The sequence below is a fragment of the Chinchilla lanigera genome, unplaced genomic scaffold (genome assembly GCF_000276665.1).
Source record: "Chinchilla lanigera isolate Chin_1 unplaced genomic scaffold, ChiLan1.0 scaffold00013, whole genome shotgun sequence".
NCBI lineage: Eukaryota > Metazoa > Chordata > Mammalia > Rodentia > Chinchillidae > Chinchilla > Chinchilla lanigera.
Genome location: NW_004955414.1, coordinates 27540332 through 27552735, shown reverse-complemented (window position 1 = coordinate 27552735; position 12404 = coordinate 27540332). Strand labels below are relative to the sequence as shown.

General features: G+C 49.1%; 1 long non-coding RNA gene across 1 annotated transcript in view; it reads right to left on the bottom strand.

Moving 5' to 3' along the window:
* Window positions 1-378: 378 nt before the first annotated feature.
* Window positions 379-12404, bottom strand: part of LOC106148017 — a 37594-nt gene continuing 25568 nt past the window's right edge. The window contains exon 2 of the long non-coding RNA XR_001233116.1: window positions 379-1076. This is a non-coding gene — a long non-coding RNA (uncharacterized LOC106148017). The remainder of the gene's footprint in view (window positions 1077-12404) is intronic.

Below are 12404 nucleotides of genomic sequence, written 5' to 3'. Positions count from 1 at the left end.
ACCTGCAGCCCCCTCACGTGCCACCAGCCGCACAGCTTGATTGCATAACTGCTTGGCCTGTGATCACAGCCCAGCTCAGCAAAAAGCTTGTAAATCTTCTCTCACATCATGAAATGCCAGCTATTTCACAGCCAGGGATTCCTGTTCTCATAAAGTCCCCACACCAGCAGACTTGCATCTAAAAGTGGCTTCTGGGCTGACGGATTAATGTCAGAGCTGCCCTCGAGCCAAAGCCTGAGCAGGCAGCCTCAAGGTTGCTCAGAACCGAGGGTTGCACAGCCGCCCCCAGGAGTAAGGCATGGTGGCCAGCCTGGCTGCAGGAGCCCTGCCTAAGGAGACCCCCAAGCCTGGCTCCCTAAAGAGCAGCTGCACCTTGGGGACCTAGGAACTGGGACACATTTATTTTTGATATTATTTGAAGGAAAAAAAAACAAACTTGTAAGCAGTATTTGCAGCTGTCATTCATACAGGGAAATACCCACCTACCTAGTGATTCCTGACACGGCCCGCACTAGGAAGACCCATGGGGTCCCAGAAAGAGAGGAATACACAGAGGTGCACTGCTACCCACAGAGATCCTGACCCAAGGAGATCGAGAACCTGAGAATGGGACCCCTGCATCTGCATCAAGTTTCACAAGTAAAGACTCACCGCCTAATACCTGAGAAAAGCAGCAGATGACCAACTGGAAGGGTACCGTGGCAGCCTTCTGACATGGCCCCAGTGATCTCCGGCCCCTGCTACTCGCACAGCTGTGTGATCTCCTCCCCTTGAAAGTGGGCAGGGTCTTGTGACCAACTCCTTCTAATAAGAACACAAATTGCAGGAATGTCACTGCAAGGCAGGTTACAAAAAGGCTGCAGCTTCTCTTTTTGGCGTCCTCTAGCCTTTGGTCTGCTCTCAGGGAGGCGTGGGATGTGCCGTGGAGAGACCCATGTCGCAAAGAGCTGAGGCGTCCAGCTAGTAGCCGTGTGGTGTGGAGGGGGTGCTGCCGGGGGTGTGAAGCCAGTGGCAGCCTCATACCTCAGCTGGAGGGGATGCGACATGGTGCGACTACTTTGGAACACAGATTCTTCCTGAAAAAGTTAAATATTAACTTACCATTTGACAAAAGAAATTGAGAACATATCCACATGAAGATTTACATGTAAATATAACAGCAGCATTATTCGTAGTTAGGCAAAAACTGGAAATAACCCAAGTTTCCAGCAACAGGTGAGTGACTAAACAAAACCTGGTGTCCATGCAAGAAGATGCTACTCTGCAGGACACACAACAAAGAACCGATTCATCCCACATCATGAATGGGCCACAGACACAATGTGCGAAGTGAAAGGATCCACCCATTAAAAAAATACATAGTGTTTGATTCTGCTGATACAACATGTTCTAAAAAAAGCAAACCTACAGTGACAGAACGTAGATGTGTGTTGCCCAGGATTAGAATCAAGTGAATTCAATTACAAATAACACAAGAGAATATTTAGGGGTCAATAAAAAAAAATTCTAAAAGTGGGTTGTGGGTATGGTTGCATAGGTATACAAACTTATTAAAAGCATTGAATTGTATACTTACATGGGGTGAATCTTATGCTATGCAAATTATACCTCATTAAAGCTATAAAAAGTTATACTTATAACCTTAAACTCAGTAATTTATATTAAGGGCATCATTGGACATGTATACAAAAATTTATATCACTATACTTATAAGAGTGGGTTTTTTTCAGTACAGGGGACTGAGTCTACCTAAGGTCTTGTATGTGCTAAATAACAGTGCTTTTTAAGTGAATAAAAAACTAGAATCTGAATACTTATTAATAGAGTAATAAATGATTAAGGAGTGGTAAGTCTCTTGATAAAATAGTATATATAATTTAAAAATGATTTTTACAAAGAACTTCTAAGGATTGGGTTAATGTTTAGGAGAAAGTACATAATTGTTTTTACGACCAGATTTCTCCAACAGCAAAGTGTGTTTATACACAAATGCTCATTTTTAAACGTAGTTGAATTTGTGGTGCGAGTATATGGGTCTATATATATAGTATCGCTAGATGCTTACGTGAATATAGTGGGTTTTTTTTCTAGATATTTGTAAATAGTAAGCTACTGATGGCTGTATAAGTAATTTGTGTTTGTTCTTTGCCCCTCATCATCCTTTCTGATTTTTTTCAAAAACATGTATGCATTTTTAAATCAGAAAAAAACAATCTGGGGCAGGGAAAGTGATAACAGGTCCCCCTGGCTCAGTGAAATGACCTGCAGGACCTATCAGCAGCTGCAGGGAGCAGCCGTGGAAACAGCTGCCCTAGGCCATTCACCCCAGTGTGGACTCATCAGTCTGTCGGGAATGCAGGGACAGGGCAGGGCCCGAGGCCAGGACATCTCTATTGGCCAAGAGGAAAGGGGGCTCCTGCCATGGGGAGGTCTCCAGAGCTGGCTTCTCTGTCACTGCAGGGTTCCAGGCAGGAAAGCAGCAGTGACTGTGAAAGCAGACACGTGAATAGAGCAGAAACTGCTATAATCCCAGGTCTCGGGTGCAGCTGTGGCCTCCTGGGGAGAGTTACACACTGGGGACAGAAGGACCTGGGTCTGAACTCAGACTCTGTTATGAAGCCACATTCTATGCGGCCTGGGCCAAGCTACCAATCCGCATAAAAATCTCAGTTTTTCCCCAAAGCGGGGGCAATTGCACTGCCTATGTCCCAGGAGGCCGCCTATATCCCTGGCTAACGCGATCTGAGGAATGAGAGGATTGTGTTAGGTGTTAGTTCCTGGGGCTGCAGTCACAAACCACACTCAACTATTGTTGCCGCCGTTCTGGAGGCTGGTTGGCCAAAGCTGTCTTCAGGCCATTCTTCCTCTGCAAGCTGGCGGAAGACACCCTCTTTGCTTCCTCCCAGCCTTTGGAGGTTGCCAACAACTCCTGTTACTCTCGGCTGGTTGAATTCTGCATCTGTCACCACGTGGCCTTCCTCGCTATGTGCAATTGTCTGCTGCCTCTTACACAGACACCAATGTAGGGGAACCAGTCCAGGGTGGCCTCATCCGGACTAATCATATCTGCCAAGACCCTACTTCCAGAGAAGGTTGGAGGCTCTGGGTAGGTTTGAACTCTGGGGGATGTTTAGTCCACCGTGTGCTGCTATAACAGACCACCACAGGCTTGGGTAACACAAACAATAGAAGTTCAGCTCACTTGCAGTTCTGGGGGCTGGGAAGTCTGAGAGGGTGGACCAGTATCTGGCAAGCCAGTGTGCTGTGCTGTGACGTGGACTTGGGCCCTCTTGAGAAAGAGCAAAAGAAAGAGGCCATTTTACAAAATGAAAGCAAATTAGCAATGGTGCATTGGGAATTAAGTTTCCAACACAAGAACTTGTGGGAGACACATTCAACCCATAGCAGGAGATACTACTTAGCCCCACACAGGGTTATTGGGTGGCATAAATAGGGGGAAACCAATTATTGTCGCTGTCCCCTTTGGGTTTCCCAGTGCAGAGCAGGCTGACTAAGGCACTGAGCAGAGAGCTACAGTAGTCCCCAAACTTAAGCAGAGAACCCATCAGTATCTGAAAAAACACTGTATATCCAGCCTGGAAAAAGACCAAAATTCAAAGTACAGTGTCTAGCAAATGCATATCACTTTCACACCATCATAAAGTCAAACAATGTCACCTAAGCCATCACATTGCATTGGGTTACAATTTATGAATTGGGAGGGTGAACATTCATTCCACTGCAGAGGTAGTTTGTTTTTGGTCTAACAATAACCTCATTGCTCCTGAAATAAGCAACACACATCCACTTTATAAAATGCCCAAAGCACACACAAGCACAAGAAACACGGAAATGTGCCGGAATCACATCTTTCACAGATAAACTACTGCTATTTTTGCATACAGTCATCAATATTTATATATTCATGTTTTTAAAAGCAACATCCTGCTGTGACCTGTTTTTGATGTTTATCATCTTATGAATATCTTTCTGAATGATTGAATATTTTTCAGGTCTCTCTCCCTTTTGGTTGCGTAGTGGAATGGAATATACTTAGGGATATCTGTCTCTTCTGAATTTCCTTTTCGTTAGGGCTCAACTCAACCCAGCAGCTGCTGAATGGAGCCATTGCCTTAGGAAAGGAATGACAGAAGGAAAACACAGGTAGCTTTTGAGCTTTGAAGTATTAAAATTTCATTCTGTCCAGTGACCATGATCAAGTAGAGATGACCTTATGCTCTCTGTCCATTAGCAGATGGGGTCTAGTTTGGAGTGGTGGTGCATGCCTGCAATCGCAACTACATGGGAGGCTGAGGCAGGAGAATCTCAAGTTTGAGGCTGGTCTGGGCAACTTAGTAAGACCCTGTCTCAAAATAAAAATTTAAAAGGGCTGAGGGTGTCCCTCAGGGGTAGAGCACTTACCTAGCATGTGTGTGAGATCCTGGGTTAAATGTATAGTACTACAAAAAAAAAAAAAAAGAGAGAAAGAGGTGCAGCCTGTGTTCCATCCTGCTGAAGCCCCATGGGCTGTGTGATAGCTTGAATGATAGAAAAAGGTAGCAGTGATGCTGGCCCCATTACTAGGTCCCAGACTTCAAAGACTGACAGTTTCGATCCCTGCTCCAGAAGGTAGGCTCCCGATCTGCCATGCAGGAAGTCTCAGTACCCTGAAATAGCCACACTATGAGACCCTGGAGGGTGACACTTGATGTAAAAGACAGTGTACATCCACAGAGCACTCAGGCACCACATATGGACTTGAGGAAGCACCTTGGAAGTGGGTCACGTCGCTTGACAGCCCCCAGGTAAAATATCTGCACTATTTTATCTGGCAACCCTAGATGAAAATAAAATAGATGTGTTACAGGAGCTCAGCGTGTTTGCTTAGGCCCATAATTCTAGCTACTTGGAAGGCTGAGACAGGAAGATTTCAAATTTGAGGCTACCTGGGCAACTTAGCAAGACCTTGTCTCAAAACAAAATACACAGGCCTGGGGACATAGCTCAGTGGTAGAGCACTTGCCTAGCATATGTGAGGTCAACCCCTAATACCAAAAAGTAAAATTAAACAAAATGGACATGTTATACCACTAAGATTCAGGATACAGTTAGTCAGGGAATACTATATAGCCAGAGCAGTGGCAACAGAAAGGAATTTAGGATTGATGATAAACCACATTCGGACTTAGGGCTCTGCACTTAATGCCTGTGTATCCTTGAGCAAAGCACTTATCCTCCCTGGGCGTGCATGTGTTTACCTGTAAAACAGCAAGAGCAGTGATGCTCCCTTTCCCCGGAAGTAAGACCTAGCCAAAAAGTAATCAGCCTTGAACCCTAGCGATCAAAAATGCCAGAGCCATAGTCCTTTCCTTGCCATATTGAACATCATTGTCTTCTTGCTCGGTGGCTACTCTGTAAGGCCAGTAAGGCAAGCATAGGCTGATTGGGGCTGGCATGCTTTGATCTCTAGTGTCCAAGGCTGATTATTTTCCAGCCAGGTCTTATTTTCAGGGAAGCACAGTAATACACATCCATAGCCTTGCTGCTAGGATGAAGTAAGCACAGCCTGGAGTGTATATTCGTAATCATAGCCACTGTTGTTTTTCTCTGAGCGCTTATTTGGAGGCTTCATTCAGCACTTGCTATTTTATGCAAATGAATAAAATGGAAATGTGGAAATGTGTGCCTGTGATTGTTAAAGCGTGACTAAAACTGAAGTCATGCAGACTAGAGGTAGAGGATCTTCATCCTCCAATGAATGACGGTCCAGATTCGTCTGCCACCTGCAGGTGCAACAGAGAGGAGAAAAACCAGGATAAGAGAAACATGGAGAGGTCCCCCTCTAACAGCCATCAGCGCCACCCTGTCACCTCTGCTCGGACCACATCCCTGAAGTTCAGCCTCTGGGCTTCCTCTGGGCGCTGGAGTCTGTTCTACAGGACAGACAGGAAGCACTGGGACACCAGTGCCCTCGGGAGCAGCCTGCGATGCTCACAGGTGCTGGAGGTGGGTCAATGCCGCAGCGCCCTCACCCTCAGGCCAGGTAAGTTGGACACCAGATCCCAGAGCTCCCACTGCCCAAGGTGTCACGTCGCCTGACAGTCATCTTCTGTTAGTGCTCCTTCCTCATTTCTCCATCTCTACTTTACTGCAAGGACATTTCTTGGGATCGACCCAAAAGTAAACCTTTAGCATTCAAATTTTTGCCTAAAATGTTAATTTTGAGCAAACATAGATGGAAACATGTATTACTTTATGAAAGACCATCTGAAAGGTTTGGTACGGTTGGTTTATTTCATCTCTTCATCTGCAACAGCATACATAACCTGAAGGACATTATAATAAGTGAACCAAGCCAGGCACAGAAAGACAGACACTACCCGACCTCACTTTCTCTGGAAATCTAGAAAAGTCAGCCTCAGAGAAGCAGAAGATAGCATGATAATTGCCAGGGCCCTGGATGGGGAGGTGGAAATGGCATCAAATGGTACAAGATTTGTTTGGCAGAATGAAGAAGCTCTGGAGCTCTAAGCATGGCAACTACACTTAATAACACTGAATTGAATATCTGATATGTGTTAAGAGAATAGATCTTAAATGTTATCCACATACACACAAAAAACATAACTTATGCAAGCTGATAGATATGTTAATTAGCTTGATTGTAGTAATCATTACACAATGTATCTGAAAGCATCATGCTATACAATTTTATTTATAAAATAAATATGTTTATCTGAGTATATACCATTCTGATTCACTGACTATATGTCAATAAAGGTGGAAGAAAACAATTAGTGTTTTGATAACATTTTTATGCCTGAAGGGGGATGTGGACATCTGATGATGATTTTAAAAGCTATTGTCAGTTTTTAAGAATAAACTACTGTCCAATTTTCCAACACGTGGCTTTGAGGCAGATTTCCAGGAAATCTTTTGTGTGAGAGCAGAAGGCTGCCTGGAACTCAGTCACCCCTCTCTTCTGGGACACACAGCTGACTTTCACCTGTCCCTAGCACAAGAAGTGCTGTGACAAACAGCTTTCTGGCAAAATTGGAGTGCAGGTTCCCTTAGGCTCAAATTTTACAGGGGAAAGTCACTGTGTCAGAGGACGTGCATTGATCTCACCAAACTGCACCCCGGAAAGGCTGTACTTCCCACACTCCTTCTTCCCCTGCAGGGCCCCGAGGACAGGAGGCTGCAGGCAGTTGTCCAGGTCAGAGTGGACACCAGCGGTGGCACAGGTCTGTGTCCAGCCCAGAGGTAAGAGGCTGAGATGAGGAGGGGTCAGGGGTGGATCCAGGCTGGCCCTGGGCAGGCCTCCAGGTATGGAGAATGGAGACATTGCCCAGGGAAATGGAGGAGAGCCTTCCCCACATGAGTGGCAGCTTCCCGGGCTGCATCTTGGTGATGCCTAGCTGCCACAGGGCATTAGTCACTTTCCCATCACTGGAACAAAATACCTGACACCTGCAACTTAAAGGAGAAGACGTTTTTGGATCAGAGGTTCCAGTGAGTTCATTTCCAAGTCAGCTGGCTCCAAGGAAGACACACATGATGGAAAGACGTCGGAGAGGAAAACTGCTCAGGTCATGGCAGTGGGGAGCAGAGAAGGGAGGATCTGGACAGGAACACACCCTCCTGGGATACAGCCCCAGTGACCGCCTCCTCCAGCCAGGCCCCACCTCCTGACAGTGCCTTCAGCTATGAAGTCAAGAGATGGGTCCATGGATAAGTGGAGCTCCCATGAGCCGATCAACTTCCCTACACGTGGGACTTCTGGGGGACATGTTAGATCTGAACCCTAACTGGCACCTTCCTGGAAATTAGGAAAAGATGTCCCTCCTCAAGTTCAACAAGGAGGGTCAAGTTAGTAAAACCAGTCCTGGCCCCACAGACACACACACACACACACACACACACACACACACACACAGCAATGCACACCCATAGGCAGCAGCAGACACTCTCCTAGGACAACCTCCTCTCCTGCCAGCCCTCCAGGCAAGCAACTGTGTCAGGGTCAAAGTCTTACAGGCTTGGGAAGCAAAGGGTATCAGGCAACTGGAGTGCAGGAAGGACACTGTACACACGTGTGTGCCTGAGTTTGTGCACAGCCCTGACCCATTGTGAATTTAGGTCAAGCGAGCCCTGCCAAGCTCTCTGCCCTCCCTCCATGAGAGCCCAGAGTGTCCCTGCCATCCAGTGAGCACTCAATAAATCAGTATGTTTACCATGGAGAAGATGATGCCCCTTGGAGGTCGTGCCCTTGAGCCGGCCACAGCCCAGGTTCCTGAAGTGGGCTGCAAGGCATCGTCCTTTCCACAGGCCCTGTCTGCTGATGCTCTGGGCTCCTGAAGACCTCGCTTGGTGAAGGCCCTGCTCAGCTTCAGCCCGGAAGAGGAGCAGAGACTCCAGTGAGCCCAACAGGGAAGGGCTGGGGAGGCAGAATCTAATCCAGGCCTCAGCGCTTTCCTAAGGCGGCTCCCTGGGCTCAGACCTGCTAATTAAAGGCCTAGAAGATGAAAGAGGGGGCTTCTGGAGCAGCCCAGCAGCCTGGCCAGATGAAAGTCGAGTCCAAGTGCTGTTTAGGGCCTCCCGATGGGAGGATTCAAGGTGTCCTTCGTTATGCCCAATCAAGTGATTGTAAGTACGGTAACCCAGAGCCTCTCAGAGCGCTGCCTCCCGGCCTGCTCAGCAGACCGGCCTTCCCAAATCAGTGTCTCACGTCCCTGCCCACAGGAATCTGGGAACACGCTCACTGCCCCGCTTGGCCGGAGCTTTGCGACACAGCAGCCTGGACTTCAGCCCCGTGGAGACAGCGGGAAAGAGGTGCTGGCCGCACTTGGAGGACACAGGCTCGCAGGGTCCGCCCAGCCTGCCTAACCCTTGACCCCAGCTGCAGGCACCTGTGCTCAGCACACCAGGCCTTTATTTCCTCATTGCCTTTCTCCTTGCAAGCGTGTCAGCGCCATGGGGGAGGCCGTGTGTTAGTTCCCTATGGTTGCTATGACAACTCACCACGATCTTGGTGGCTTTGAACAACACAAATTCGTTATCTTACAGTTCAGAAGGTCAAGTCTCACCAGGCTACCATGAAGGGCAGCTCCAGGGAGGCTCTGTCTCCTTGCCCTCTCCGTGGCCCTCTCAGCCACCAGTCACACCTCCAGAGCCCCGCTCCCTTCCCACCCGGCCAGCTCGGGCTCTCCCGCCCCTCGTTTGTACTTACAAAAACCATAGTGATTATTCCTGGCCTCCTCCCTCTGCCCAGCTGCCTTGCAACTTTCATGCCATCCTCAGGCTCACCTCCCCCACATCCTGCCAGCTCCAGGAATCAGGACTCAGCCTATGTGGGGGTGCTCCCCACCGTCCTCCCTACCACAAAAGTCCTGTTCACTGCCGCACCCCCAGTGCCTCGAATTGTGCCTGCCCTGTGGCAACTCTCAGTAAAGATGTGTGGAACGCTTATGTGAATAAATACATGGCGACACTATCAAGAATAATGTTTAAGGCCGGGCGTGGTGGTGCATGCCTGTAATCCCAGCACTCGGGAGGCTGAAGCAGGAGGATTGTTATGAGTTTGAAGCCAGCCTGGGCTACAAAGTGAGCTCAAGTCCAGCCTGAACTGCATAGCCAGACCCTGCCTCAAAAAGACCAAAAAAAAAAAGAGAGAGAGAGAGAATAATGTTTAACATCAGTTATCAAGTTTATCCAGTGCGGGTGCTGTTTAAAGTACTTTGTGTGAATTAACTCTTTGCATCCACAACAGTGGATGCAAATGAGCTTCAGTGAAGCTCATTTTGTTATGATCTGTTTTGTTCTACAGATGAGGAAATTAAGGAACACCCAGGCTATTCAGCCACTGAGTGGGGAAGCTGGGATTTGCTCTCCAATTTATTAACACTTGCTGCGTGGGCCGCCCCTGGCTGGGCACTTTACATTTCTCATCTCCTTTTGTCCTCGTGAGAGGCCGTGACGGAGGCAGGCGCAGTAGGAGCCCTGGTCTAAACAGGCACTGAATTAAGTCGCTGGCCCAGCCCGGGGATTTTAGGAGCTACTGTGGGTGCGGCTGTCTGAGTCTCCTTGGTCGCCAATGCAGCCAGGACCCTGTGGCCCCCAGGAAAAGGCCTGTGACCTTGCTGCAGAGCAGGGCTCCAGTCTGCCCCACCCCTCGCACCGCATCCCCTGGCTTCCGGTTAGCTCGAAGCAGGCCGAGAACTTCACCAGCATCTGGAGCCAGCAGCTCTGCCTCCTACAGGCTTGTCCTTCAAGAGACAAGTGCCAGCTTCAGACCTCACCCAGGGCTCGTGCCACACTGCCCATCTCCCTGGTGACAAGAGTGGGGATCCTGTAGTTGGGGCTTATCCATGTTTTTCACATCCTGGGGCTTCTCCTGACCTCGTCTGCAGGCCTAGAGACCAGATGTTCCTCCAGAGCCTCCCTGCCTCCAGTCACTCTGACTGCCTCTCCCAACGTGCCCTTCGAGGCTGGGGCACACAGGCTGCGGAGCCCCCACTGGAGCCTCCGCTTCCTGCAGCTCCATGGAGAGGGTACTGCTCCGCCCCTCTCACTTACATCTTAACCTTTGCAGTCAAAGCCAAGAGCAGGGAGACTCGCTTGTGCCAGGAGCACAGTGGGGCAGTGCATTTTCTGTTCCTGCCAGCACATTTTTCTAGGTCGGTGTCAGATCAGGGAAATCCAATACTGCATGTCCCAACGTTTTATTTGAAAACAGAGAAGTGGCTTTCCAAAATAAATAGTGTTTACAAGCAAAGTCTGGAGAAGCCTCTCCCAGATGGACTGAAGGCCCTGGGAGGATGGATGCTTCTTGGCTTGGTTGTTGTGAGCTCAGTGCCAGCCCCAGCTCCAGGAGGAGGAGGGAGGCTGGCTTGAGGGAGAACGTGCGCATATAAATGTGTGTACTTTATTAGGGGGTGTTGAGACACGGTCTCGCTATGCACTTCAGGTTGGCCTTGAACTCACTAATGTAGCCCAGGTTGGCCTCAAACTCATGGCGATCCTCTTGCCTCAGCCTCCTGAGTGCTGAAATACAGGCATGTGCCATCACGCCTGGCTATAAGTATGTACTGATATGTGTTTCCACAAGAGGGTGCACATATCTATGAGGGTCTCAGGATGTGATTGGCATAAGCACATAAACTGGAGAGATTAGGCATGCGCATTTGTATTTGTATGAGTGTGCATGCCTTGTGAATGTGTATGTGATTTGACACCCAGCCTGTCTCTGGACACTCCCCACACCCCCTCTGTCCATCTCAGAGCTCATGCTGTCCTTTGTCTTAACCCACGGAGAGTCAGGAGCGCAGGTCTTGATATACTGGTGCATGCATTTCCTCTTATGCCCACCCTCTACCCCTTCTCAATCCTGCATGGATCTGTCATATGGGCCAATTGAGTGCATTCTGGGTTAGCGTGCTGGGACCAGGAATTAGAGCTCAGGGTGTGTGAACAGCTCTCGGAGTGGTACCATGTGCTGCCCAGGAAAGCCTCTGGGGTGGGTCGATGATAGCCACCTACACCCAAGTGTCTCTCATAGGCCCTCCTACCTTTGCTGCCAGCACAATCTGCCCCAAGCTCGCCTCCTCCAAGCGCCAGCCCCCACGTGCTTGGCAACCACCTCACTCCTCAAACCCCAGCGTCTCAGCCTGCTCTGAGACCTGAGTGATTTCCCAACCAACTTTCCTCTCGGTTTCTGCCTTCCGTGAGTCCTGGGCTGGGCTGCCTCTCCTGCCCCGCCTTGAAATCTTTCACTGACCCCTGCCGCTACTGTTCTCCCATGAGTGCTTTGGCTCAAGCCCTGTGCTGCCTCAGGACATGCTCTGTTCCCACCCTGTGAAACCTTCTCAGATCAACCTTCTTGTAAACCCGGTGCCTGTCCGGGTCACGTGTCTCTGGAGGATACCTTGGCCTGTGCATCACCGAGGAGTGGTTTCAGGTTGCTTGGAGCACTAATCTCACCTTCCCACCTGCACTGTGATCTCCAGCCAGTTAAGAATCCTCCCTGTGCTCCCTTTGAGCGAGCTGTGGAGCCTGAACACAGGTAGATCATTGATCAGAATGACAAGCCAGGGTGGGGAGCAGTAAGGCCATAAAACCAGCCGGCACTGCCTTCCGTGACTCACCTCCCGCGCCTCATTTAATGGCGACTGTGGGAGCTGGGCAACGTTATTCCCGCTCCATATGTGAGAAAGCAGAGGCTGAGTGAAGTTAAGTGACTTGGAGGCCACACATACATTAAACGGCAAAGTCAGGGTTTAATTCTAGCTCTGTCAGAAACTCTCACATCCTTGCCATAACCCTACCCTTGGAAGGGAGGGTACCACAGGGCCAGAACACGGCGAAATCCTAAAGCACACCCCATGCAGAGGCCAACAGAGCCAGCC